At 41.0% G+C, this 12,763-nt stretch overlaps 1 protein-coding gene across 5 annotated transcripts in view; it reads right to left on the minus strand.

The window, feature by feature from the left end:
- USP35 (ubiquitin specific peptidase 35) overlaps positions 1-12,763 on the minus strand; it is a 79,577-nt gene that overhangs the window by 27,711 nt on the left and 39,103 nt on the right. The gene's annotated exons all lie outside the window — the stretch shown is intronic.

The raw sequence follows: 12,763 nt of genomic DNA on the forward strand, positions 1-12,763 counted from the left end.
AGGTGAACAACTCGGGTAGACTGGGGCTCTTGACACGTCTGGTCCTATGGGAAATGAGAAGCAGCTCCACCTGACAACCACATCCCCTGGAACAAGCCAATTCCCAGGCCCAAGCTAAGCTCTTGTTCTTTCAAAAATCTCTAAGCATATGGGTCAGGCATCTCTCCAGCCTGCAGCCACTGTACAGGGCAATGTAACCAAAGTGTGGTCCACTTAGCAGTCTGCAACAAAGCAAGTTCACAGAGAGCATTTAGAAACTTGTACAGTGATTTGACATCACTGTTACACAGACATGATCATCACCTAGTAAGTCACTGCATTATATTCTACAAAAGTAGGAGTCTACAGCAGACTGGAAATCCAAAAACAAAACAAAGCTAGTCCTTGCCCAGGCAGCTTGAGAAGTCCTGGAGTTCAGCTCCAACCTCGTCCCCCAACCTGGAGCTGAAGCTGAGAGAAGGAACTGCCTGGAGCTCCTCCCACAGCCAAAAACAAGGCTTACTTTGAGACTTGTCAAAAAAATGTTGAAGTGTGGTACTGGTCAAAGAACAGGTGAACCGATAAATACAACAAAACAGCCCAGAAACAGACCCCCATAAACACAGTCAAGTAATCTTTAATAAAGGAGCAAAGGCAATATAATGTGGCAGAGACACTCTGGTCAACAAAATGGCACTGGAACAAGTACATGTCCCCCACCAAAAAGAATTAATCTGAACACGAACCCTACACTCATCGCAAAAGTTAACTCAAAATGGATCATAAAATGCTCAAGTAAAAATCTCCTAGAAAGCAACAAGAGAAAACCTAATGACGTTGAGTGTGGTGAATACATTTTTAGAAAAATCACCAGAATAATAAGCTGAATTTCATTAAAGTTAAAATTTTTCTGTTACAGTATCAAGAGAATTAGAAGACAAACCAGAGACTGGGAGAAAATATTTGTATAAAACACATCTCATAAAGGACTGTTAAAAATACGCACACAAAGAACTCTTAAAATTCAACAAGAAAACAACTTGATTAAAAAATGAGCCAAACATCTTATCAGACATCTCTCTCACACACACACACAAATACACACACTCACACACACATGAACATACAGATGGCAAATAAGCAGTGAAAAGATGCTCAATATCATGTCAGTCGGGGAAATATATATTAAAACAATAATGAGATACCACTGCATACTGTATTAAGATGACAGAGAAGGATGTGCACTCATGTTCTTTGAGAACAAAATCACAACTAGCTGCTGAACAACCATCAACAGGAGAATGTTGGAACCCACCAAAAAGGATACCCCACCTCCAAGGGCAAAGGAGAAGCTGCAACAAGATGGCAAGATGGGCGCAATCGCATTTAAAATCAAACTTCATACATGCCAGAGTCACTTGGAGGGCGCATACAAAACCTTGTGCACACGAGGGCTCAGAGAAAGGAGCAACGATCCCCACAAGAAACTGAGCCAGACCTGCTTATGAGTGAGAGTCTCCTGCGGATACATGGCCAGGAGTGGCCAGCTGCAGGGACAGGGGCTTTGGCAGCAGCAGTCCTGGGAGGCGCGGCGTGTCGCCTAAGTCCTCTTGGAGGAGGTCACCATTCGTCCCACCACAGAGTCACCAGATGAGCGACCCACAAACTGGACAACAATCATACCAAAGAAGTTCTCACACCGTTGCAAAAGTTGGGATGTGGCAAGTGGCAGTTGCTCAGTTGTGTCCAACTCATTGCAAACCCATAGACCATAGCCCACCAGGTTCTTCTGTCCATGGAACTCTCCAGGCAAGAATACCAGAGTGGGTTACCATTCCTCTCTCCTGGGGATCTACCCGACCCAGGGATTGAACCCGGGTCTCCTGCACTGCAGGCAGATGTTTTACCATCTGAGCCACCAGGAGGCAGGGGATACAACAAAGGGACTGAGATTTCCCAGGGAATGTGGCTTTGAAGGTCAGCTGGATTTGATCACAGAACTTCCAGAGGACTGGGGAAACAGAGGTTCTTGGAGGGCACAAACAAAACCTGGTGCCCACCAGGACCCAGAAGAAAGGAGTACAGTTATAGTTAGTAGTATAGTTAAGTCGCTCAGTCGTGTCCGACTCTTTGCGACCCCATGGACTGTAGCCTACCAGGCTCCTCCATCCATGGGATTTTCCAAGCAAGAGTACTAGAGTGGATTGCCATTGAAGAAAGGAGTAGTGACCCCAAGACAGACAGCCAGACCTGCCTGTGAGCGTCTGAGGGTCTCTGGCAGGAGGGTGGGTCAACAGTGGCCTGCCGCGGGGCCGGGGGTACTGACAACAGCAGTCCCGGGAGGAGCACTTTGCAGGCATAAGTCCTTTTGGAGGAGGTTGCCATTACCCCTACCATAGCTTGACCTCAGGCCAAACTACAAGGAGGAAACACAGCCCCACCCATCAACAGAAAACTGGACTAAAGATTTACTGACCATGGCCTTCCCACTCAAGCAAGACCCAGTTTTCCCCATAGCCAGTCCCTCCCATCCAGAAGCTTCCACAAGTCTCTCATCCTCATCCATCAGAGGGCAGAAGTGTAAAAACTACAATCACAGAAAACGAATCAAACTGATCATGTGGATCACAGCTTTATCTAACTCAACGCAACTCTGAGCCTTGCCATGTTTAAGGCAAGATGGACAGGTCGTGGTGGAGAGTTCTGACAAAACGTGGTCCACTGCAGAAGGGATTGGCAAATCGCTTCAGCATTCTTGCTTTGAGAACTCCATGAGCAGTATGAAAAGGCAAAAAGATATGACATTGAAAGATGAACCCCCCCCCACCCGCCCCAGGTTGGCAGGTGTCCAATAGGCTACTGGAGAAGAGACGAGAAATAGCTCCAGAAGGAATGAAGACGCTGGGCCAGAGCAGAAACAATCCCCAGCTGTGGATGTGTCTGGTGGTAAAAGTCATGTCATGCTGTAGAGAACAATATCACATAGGAACCTGGAATGTTAGGTCCATAAATCAAGGTAAATTGGAAGTGGTCAAACCGGAGATGGCAAGAGGGAACATCAACATTTTAGAAATCAGTGAACTAAAATGGATAGGAATGGGCAAATTTAACTCAGATGACCATTGTATCTACCATTGTGGGCAAGAATCACTTAGAAGAAATGGAGTAGCCCTCATAGTCAACAAAAGAGTCTGAAATGCAGTAGCTGGATGCAATCTCAAAGATGACGGAATGATCTCAGTCCATTTCCAAGGCAAACCATTCAGTATCACAGTAATCCAAGTCTATGCCCCAACCACTAATCCCAAAGAAGCTGAAGTCCAATGGTTCTAAGAAGACCTGCAAGACCATCTAGAACTAACACCAAAAATAATGTCCTTTTCATCATAGGGGACTGAAATGCAAAAGTAGGACGTCAAGAGACACCTGGAGTAACAGGAAAGTTTGGCCTTGGAGTACAGAATGAAGGAGGGCAAAGGTTAATTAACAGAGTTTTGCCAAGAGAACGCATTGGTCATAGCAAACACCCTTTTCCAACAACACAAGAGATGACTTTACACATGGACATCACCAGATGGTCAATATCAAAATCAGATTGGATTGTATGTTTTGCAGCCAAAGATGGAGAAGCTCTATAAGGTCAGCAAAAAACAAGACTGGGAGCTGACTGTGGCTCAGTTTATGAACTTGTTATTGCTAAATTCAGACTTAAATTGAACAAAGTAGGGAAAACCACTAAACCATTCAAGTATGACCTAAATCAAATCCCTTATGATTACAGAGTGTAAGTGACAAATAGATTCAAGGGATTAGATCTGACAGACAGAGTGCCTGAAGAACTATGGACAGAGGTTTAGCATTGTACAAGAGGTGTGATCAAAACCATCCCCAAGAAAAAGACATGCAAAAAGGCAAAATGGTTGTCTGAGGAGGCCTTACAAATAGCTGAGAAAAGAGGAGAAGTGAAAGGCAAGGCAGAAAAGGGAAGATATACCCATCTGGATGCAGAGTTCCAAAGAACAGCAAGGAGAGATAAGAAAGCCTTCTTAAATGGACAGTGCAAAGAAATGGAAGAAAACAATAGAATGGGAAAGACTAGAAATCTCTTCAAGAAAAGTAGAGATACCAAGGGAACAGCTCATGCAAAGACGGGCACAATAAAGGACAGAAATGGTACAGACGTAACAGAAGCAGAAGATATTCAGAGGTGGCAAGAATACACAGAAGAACTGTACAAAAAAGATCCTGATGACCTGGATAACCACAATAGTGTGATCACTCACCTAGAGTCAGACATCCTGGAATGTGAAGTCAAGTGGGCCTTAGGAAGCATCACTACAAACAAAGCTAGTGGAGGTGATGGAATTCCAGCTGAGCTATTTCAAATCCTAAAAGATGATGCTGTAGAAGTGCTACACTCAATATGCCAGCAAATTTGGAAAACTCAGCAGTGGCCACAGGACTGGAAAAGGTCAGTTTTCATTCCAATCTCAAAGAAAGGCAATGCCAAATATTGTTCAAACTACCATACAACTACACCCATTTTACATGCTAGCAAGGTCATGCTAAAAATCCTCCAATCTAAGCTTCAACAGTATGTAACTTCCAGATGTTCAAAATGGATTTAGAAAAGGCAGAGGAACCACAGATCAAATTGCCAACATTCACTGGTTCATACAGAAAGCAAGGGAATTCCAGAAAAACATCTACCTCTGATTCATTGACTACAATAAAGCCTAGCCAATGAAGGCTTTGACTGTGTGGACCACAACAAACTGTGGAAAATTCTTAAAGAGATGGAAATACCAGACCACCTTACCTGCCTCCTGAGAAACCTGTGTGCATACAGGTCAAGAAGCAATGGTTAGAACTGGACACGGAACAACAGACTGGTTCAAAATTGGGAAAGAAGTACATCAAGGCTGTTTATTGTCACCCTGCTTGTTTAACTTCTTTTCAGAGTTACACCATGTGAAATGCTGGGCTGGATAAAGCACAGGCTGGAATGAAGACTGCCAAGAAAAATATCAATAACCTCAGATATGCAAATCACACCACTCCTATGGCAGAAAGCAAATAATAACAAAAGAGCTTCTTGATGAAGGTGAAAGAAGAGTAAAAAAGCTGGCTTAAAACTCAGCATTCAAAAAAACAAGATCATGGCATCCAGTCCCATCACTTCATGGCAAATAGTTGGGGAAACAATGGAAAACACTGACAGACTTTATTTTCTTGGGCTCCAAAATCACCACAGACAGTGACTGCATCCTTGAAATTAAAAGACGTTTGCTCCTTGGAAGACAAACTATGACAAACCTAGATGGCATATTAAAAAACAGAGACATTACTTTGCTGACAAAGGTCTGTATAAGTCAAATTATGGTTTTCCAAGTAGTCATGTATAGATGTGAGAGTTGGACCACAAAGAAGGCTCAGCACCGAAGAATTGATGCTTTCTAACTGTGGTGTTGGAGAACTCTTGAGAGTCCCTTGGACAGCAAGGAAATCACACCAATCCTAAATGAAATCAACCCTGAATATTCACTGGAAGGACTGATGCTGAAGCTTCAATACTTTCGCCACGTGAGGCAAAGAGCTGACTCATTAGAAAAGATCCTGATGCTGGGAAAGACTGCAGGCAGGAGGAGAAGGGAATGACAGAGGATGAGATGGTTGGATGGCATCACCAACTCAATGGACATGAGTTTGAGGAAATTCCGGGAGACAGTGAAGGACAGGGAAACCTGGTATGCTGCAGTAAATGGGGTCACAAAGAGTCAGACATGGCTGAGCCACTGAACAACAACAACCTGTTAGAAAGACCAAAATTCACACACTATTGACACTATGTATAAATCAGATAACTAATTAGACACCGTTGTATAGTTCAGGGGCCATTACTCAGTGCTCTGTGGTGACCTGTATGAGAAGGAAATCCAAAAAAGAGGGGGTATATATATACATATAGTTGATTCATTCTACTGTACCGGAGGAGCTAACACGAACATTAGCAAGCAACTCTATTCCAATAAGTACTAATTTTTTTAAAAAAAAAGAAAGGCCAAAATCCTGAACACTGACAACACCAAATGCTAGCAAGGACAGGGAACGACAGGAATTCTCATTTATTGCTGGTGGAAATGTAAAATAGTATAGCCACTTTGGAAGAGAGTTTTCCAGTTTCTTACACAACCAGACATACTCTCACCATCCTATGCAGCAATCATACTCTTTGGTATCTACCCTAAGGAGGTGAAACCTTATGTCCACACAAAACCTTGCACAAGTAGGTTGACGCAAGCTTTATTCATAACTGCCAACTTTGAAGCAACAAAATATCCTATATCCTTCAACAAGTTAATGGATAAATGGAACTGTGGTACATCCTGACACTGGATATTTTTCAGCACTAAAAAGAAATGAGCTCTCAAGCCATGAAAAGAAATGGAAGAACTTTAAATGCATATTACTAAGTTAAAAAAACCAATCTGCAAAGACTACATACTATATGATTCCAGTTGTATGATTCTGAAAAAGGCAAAACTATGAAAACAGTAAAAAGGTTGCCAGGAGTTGGAAGGGGATGAACAGATACAGCAGAGGATTTCTAGGGCAGTGAAAATACACTAAATGAACCTCTGGGACAACATTAAACACACCAACATTTGCATTATAGGGTCCCAGAAGGAGAAGAGAGAGAAAGGGCCTGAGAAAATATTTTAAAAGATAATAGCTGAAAACTTCCCTAAAATGGGAAAGGAAAAAGTCCCTTACAGGATAAACCCAAGGAGGAACACACTGAGACATATATTAATCAAACTGCAAAAAATTGAAAACAGAAAATATTAAAAGCAACAAGGGGAAAGTAACAAATAACATAAAATGGAATCCCCATAACTTTATCAGCTGATTTTTCAGCAGAAACTCTGCAGGCCAGAAGGGAGTGGTATGGTTTAGTTACAGTAATAAAAGGGAGAAAACTACAACCAAGAATACTGTACCCAATAAGGCTCTCATTCAGATTTGACAGAGAAATCAAAAGCTTTAGAGACAAGCAAAAACTAGGAGAACTTAGCACCACCAAACCAGCTTTACGACAAATGTTAAAGGAATTTTTCTAGGCAGAAAAGGCTACAACTAGAAACAAGAAACTTATGAATGGGACAGCTCATTGGTAAAGGCAAACATACAAAAAGGTAAGAAATCATCTACTCACAAATATGATATCAAGACCAGCAAACGTAAGAAGAGGAGAGTAGAAATGCAGCATATTGGAAATGCATGGGAAATTAAGAGACTAGCAACTTAAAAAACAATCTCGTAGAAACTACTATACCAAAGCCTCATAATAACTGCAAACCAAAAATCTACACTACATACACACATAAAAAAAAGAAAAAGGAATCCAAACTCCACACTAAAGATTGTCAACAAATCACAAGAGAAGAAAGCAAAGAAGATGGGAAGGGAAAAGACCTACAAAACAAAGTCAAAACAACAAAATGGCGATAAGAACATTCATATTGATAAATGTAAATGGATCAAATGCTCCAGCCAAAAGACACAGACTGGCTGAATGGATACAAAAACGAATCCTATATACATGCTGTCTACAAGAAACTCACTTCAGATCTAGGGACACATACGACTGAAAATGAGATGGAAAAAGGCATTCCATGCAAATAAAAATCAAAAGAAAGCTGGAGTAGCTCATCAGACAAAATAGACTTCAAAATAAAGACTGTTATAAGAGACAAAGAAGGACACTGCATAATGATCAAGGGATCAATCCAAGATCTAACAACTATAAATATGTGTGCCCAACACAGGAGCACCTCAATATATAGGGCAAATGCTAACAGCCATAAAAGGAGAAACCAACTGTAGTACAAGAATACTACCCTCCCCACTTTCATCAGTGGACAGATCATCCAAACAGAAAATAAATAGAGAAATAACGGCCTTGCATGATATATTAGACATAATGGGCTTAATTTATATTCATAGAGCATTCTACCTAAAAGCAAAATACAAATTCTTTTTCAAGTGCAGGTGGAACTTCTCCAGGATTGACCACACACAGGGCCACAAGGGAAGCCTTGGTAAATTTAAGAAAACTTGGAATCATATCACTACAACGTTATGGGATTAGAAGTATTGACCACAGGGAGAGATCAAGATGTTGGAGTAGTAGGACATGAAGTTCACCTTCTGCCACAAATACACCTATACGTGAAATGATTCTCACAGAATATCTACTGAACACTGGCAGAAGACCTCAGACTGCTAAAAAGGCAAAAAAAAAAAAAAAAAAAAAAAAACTTCATGTAACTGAGTAGGAAAAAAAGCAAGCAAGTAAGACAGGAATTGGGATGGGATGTTTACCACGGGGCGGGAGCTATGGAGGAGGAAAGACCTCTCCCACCTGGGAAGCCTCCTCCCTGACAAGGAGATCAGCCAGGATAGAAGGGGAGCTTCACGGCCTCCGAGGAGCGCGCAGCAGCCTGTTTGTGGCAGCCGGAGCAGAGGAAGAGCTGCACAGACGGTCAGTGCTGCCACCAGGCACGCCCCAGCCTGACATGCAAGTCCACTGGGGCCGGCAGGGCGGGGCGCCGGGACTCGGGCTTCAGATACCAGACGTGGGCAGAGGACTGGGACCGGCTCTGTGGGACAGACTGAAGGGCTGGAGTCCAGTGCGACCACACCTGGGGTGTGTGACTACCCGTCTACGGCAAGTAGATATAGGAAGGGGTGAACGTGCTTGAAAACCAGGGTAACCACAAATCAAAAACATACAATAGTCTGTTCTGTACATCTGTGTCTCTTTTTCTGTTTTGCATATAGTGTAAAGTAATTAGCCTCCAACTAATAAAAATAAATGGAAAAAAATTTAAAAATAAACAAAAATAAAAACTTTGAAATTAAAAAAAAAATACAATAAATTCACACACACACACACACACAGAAGGGAACTATAATACAAAAGAAAATCATCAAACCACAACAGGAAAAAGAAAGGGACAAAGAAGAAATATAAGGTAGTCCAGTGGCTTAGACTCCATGCTCTCAATGCCGAGGGCCAGGGTTCGATCCCTGATCAGGGAACTAAATCACACACCCACAGCTAACAGTTTACAGGCCACAACTAAAAGATAGCGCATGCCACGACAAAGACCCAGCACAGCCAAGTAAATGAATAGGAAAACAAGGTTTAAAACGGCAAAAAAAAGAAAAAGAAGAAAAAAAAAATACAGATCTATAAATAATTATCTTGACTGTCAATGAACTAAATATACTCCAATCACAAGACACAGAATGGAAGGTTGGATGAAAAAACAAGAGCCTTCAATATGCTGCCTATAAGTGACCCACTTTAGGGCAAAGGACACACAAAGATTGAAAGTGAGGTGATGGGAAAATATATTTCATGCAAATAGAAATGAAAAGAAAGCAGAGGTGGCAATACTCTTATCAGACAAAACAGACTTCAAAACAAAGAACATAAAACATTGTCCAATACAAAACATACCAATGTTTCCTTAGGACAGACTTCCAAGGCCATAGAAATAAAAACAAAATCAAACGAGACCTAATCAAACTTAAAAGTTTTTGCACAGCAAAGGAAACAATAAACAAAATGAAAATAATAACCTACAAAATGGAAGAAAATATTTGCAAGCAATGCGACCACCAAGGGCTTAATATCCAAAATATATACAAATAGCTCATACAACTCAACAACAACCAAAAAAACAACCCAACAGAAAAACAGGCAGAAGACCAAAACAGACATTTCTCCAAAGTAGACAAACAGATGGCCAGTGAGACGTGAAAAAATGCTCTTAGGGAAATTAAATCGATAGTCTTGTTCAGGTTTCAGAGACAAAGCAGAGCAGGCCTCGGACCTAGCTTTTCACCTGCCTGGACACTGCCCTGACTTTGAGTGCCCTGACTGCCTGCTGTGAATGCAAGATTTGAGGCACCACAGATGAGATTGGAGACAAATTCTTAAATTGTTGAGCCCCTGGAGGGGTACTGGTCAACCAAGTCCCAGGCTTAACAACATTTCAAGTTTTACAGGACAAAAAAAACAGCATTAACATGAAACCAGAGCTGCAATTTGCTCACAGATTGATGGTATCAGTTTGCATCCAGGGATTAAAAGCAGGAACCCAGAACTGCAATTTTTGAAGTCTCACCCATGGAGCGGATGCACTAGCTGGGACCTTTACCCAAAAAAACCTATTTGGTGATGTATCCTCTGCTGTTTCTATTTCTCTTTTCTTTTAATGTTAGTATATTGAAACCAAGCTAGATAATTCTCTAATAAATATGTGTATTATTTATTTGTATATAAGGAGTGGCTTATTTTGTTAACAAATCCTTTGAACCTGAGACGAAAGTGAAAACTTTTGGCAAGACATTAGTTGGCGCTGAGTAGGATTTGTGAGACAAAACACCCCTCTTCAAGAAGAAAGATTAATGTTGATGAAGCTTTTATTCCCAGATGGGAAGATTCACCTTATTGCTCGTTAGCTAATGAATGGTACGTATTTACTGGATTATGTGAGAATTGGAATCTTAAAAAGTGGTCCAAACCCTTAGCAGTTACTGAATGTTTGCAGCTCACACAGAAGGAGGATAAGAATGTGACACTCTGGATGAGACGCTAGATCCTCTTCTCTGCCTACTGTAAGGTACATGAAGCTGACTTAAAATTGTCTAAGAAGTTACAACTGGAAAAAGGATTATGAGATTTGTGAGGGCAACTGTTCATGCTACAATGCCAAAATTATACTGGCATTAAAAAAAATCTGGCATTAAATCTTCACTTTTTAAGTAGGCTCTCCCTTGCGCCCGCCCACAGCTCTAACAGTGTCCCCACTGCCCTCTCTCTCCTTTCTTTATTGCGGATTTCTACTTCCCCAACTCACTGTCTCCCTCTCCATCAGATAATCCCCTTCTAACTTCCCCTAACAGGGGAATGAGGAGCCTAGCTTCCCCACTCTAGCAAGTTTCTTTGCCCTTTCAGATTCTTCTGATCAAACAAAGACCCCACTTCCCCAGGGGGACAAATCAAGATTTTTATCAGCCCTTCTGCCCCTGTTATCGGTCAATTTTAGCACTATTTGGTCTATATTTCAGCTGTAAAACTGTGACTATAGAAAGGTGACTTCTTTTTTTTTTTGGACACAGGATAGCCATGATATATTTTAGACTCTGGAGAAAATTGGTTAATATCATTTTTTTTTTCTCTTTGAAACTACAAAACTGGTTCTCTTTGCATATGCAGTTAAAAAACAGCTAGCCTGTTAAAAAGGACTGCCTAGGGAATAGCTTGGTGGCTCAGACGGTAAAGAATTCGCCTGCCATTCAGGAGACCAGCGTCCGATCTCTGGGTCAGGAGATCCCCTGAAGAAGGGAATGGCAACCCACTCCAGTGTTCTTGCCTGGAGGATGCCATGGACAAAGGAACCTGGCGGGCTAAATAAAGCCTGCCACTCAGACACAGCTGAGTGACTAAGCACTCACATAGGGAAAACTTGAAGTTAACCTTTGCATGTCCACTTTGCCTGAGACCTCAGCCTTGGGTAAATTAGAACTTCAAGCCAAGAAAGAAAGGAGGGGTCAAAGAGACATTTTAAATCTCAAGCGGAAAACTATGAGATCTCTGTCTGGATTTATGTATGGCTCAGTGTGTCTTTATTTTGGATAATATTGCTGAGGTTAATTTGCAAATGAGTTCTAATTCAATTGACTTAAAGTAAGCGCTTAGAAATCAAACAATTACAAGAGAAAATCAACCTAAATGAATTTCAGGTTGACATGAACTGGAAAATAGTAAATATTTTATGGCTTCCCAGGTGGCTCTAGTGATAAAGAACCTGCCTGCCAATGCAGGAGATATAAGAAACAAGGGTTCAATCCCTGGGTCAGGAAGATCCCCTAGCAGAGGAAATGGCAATCCACTCTAGTATTCTTGCCTGAAGAATCCCATGAACTGAGGAACCTGGTGGGCTACAGTCCATGGGGTCACAAAGAGTCAGACACCACTGAAGCGATTTATCATTAATGTTTATTTGCTAATCTAATTAAGACAGGTCTTGAGTCATCAACACTGTGTAATACTTTTATTGTGCCTAGGTTTAATGTAAGCTAAATTTGTCCACAAGGAAAGTAACTCAAGTGAAGAAACTTTTAAACAAAGAAAAATGTAAATGAGACAGGAGCTTTTAGGTAAATTCTATTAATTTATGAATGCTTTATTATGCTTTAGGAATGTCTGTCTAAAAATAGTCTCTCCAGGTTGGAGTAACTTGAATTTCTAGAGTTGTGCTAAACTAAGTGATGAAAGTTTACTGAATAGCTAGGTCATTTCCAAATAAAACAAGATTTTAAAATATTAATTATAGAACACTACCTTCCTCTTACAGAGAAACTAAAGAGATTCTGGACTATTAATGAGTATATTTGGTACCATCCTGAGATTTTCTCTATAAGAAAGCAAATGTTTTTAGAAATTATCACTGATATTTATGTTCACTAGGTTACAGAATGCTAATATAAAGGACAGTTCAGGGTTGCTTAAGGAAAGTAGGATGTGTTTTTAGTTTTAAAAAAAGTATGAAAAATGAAATTACATTTTATTAAGAAAAAAAGGTCTGACTTACAGGTATCTGTTTCTAAATGAGCAAAGTGATTTTTGTAAACAGAGGATTATGGAAGGTGGACCCCAAGAAAAGAGTTTTGTGCACAGTACAAGTTTTGAGACATCGAACTGCCT

This window comes from Muntiacus reevesi, chromosome 5 (genome assembly GCF_963930625.1).
Source record: "Muntiacus reevesi chromosome 5, mMunRee1.1, whole genome shotgun sequence".
NCBI classification, from domain to species: Eukaryota; Metazoa; Chordata; class Mammalia; order Artiodactyla; family Cervidae; genus Muntiacus; species Muntiacus reevesi.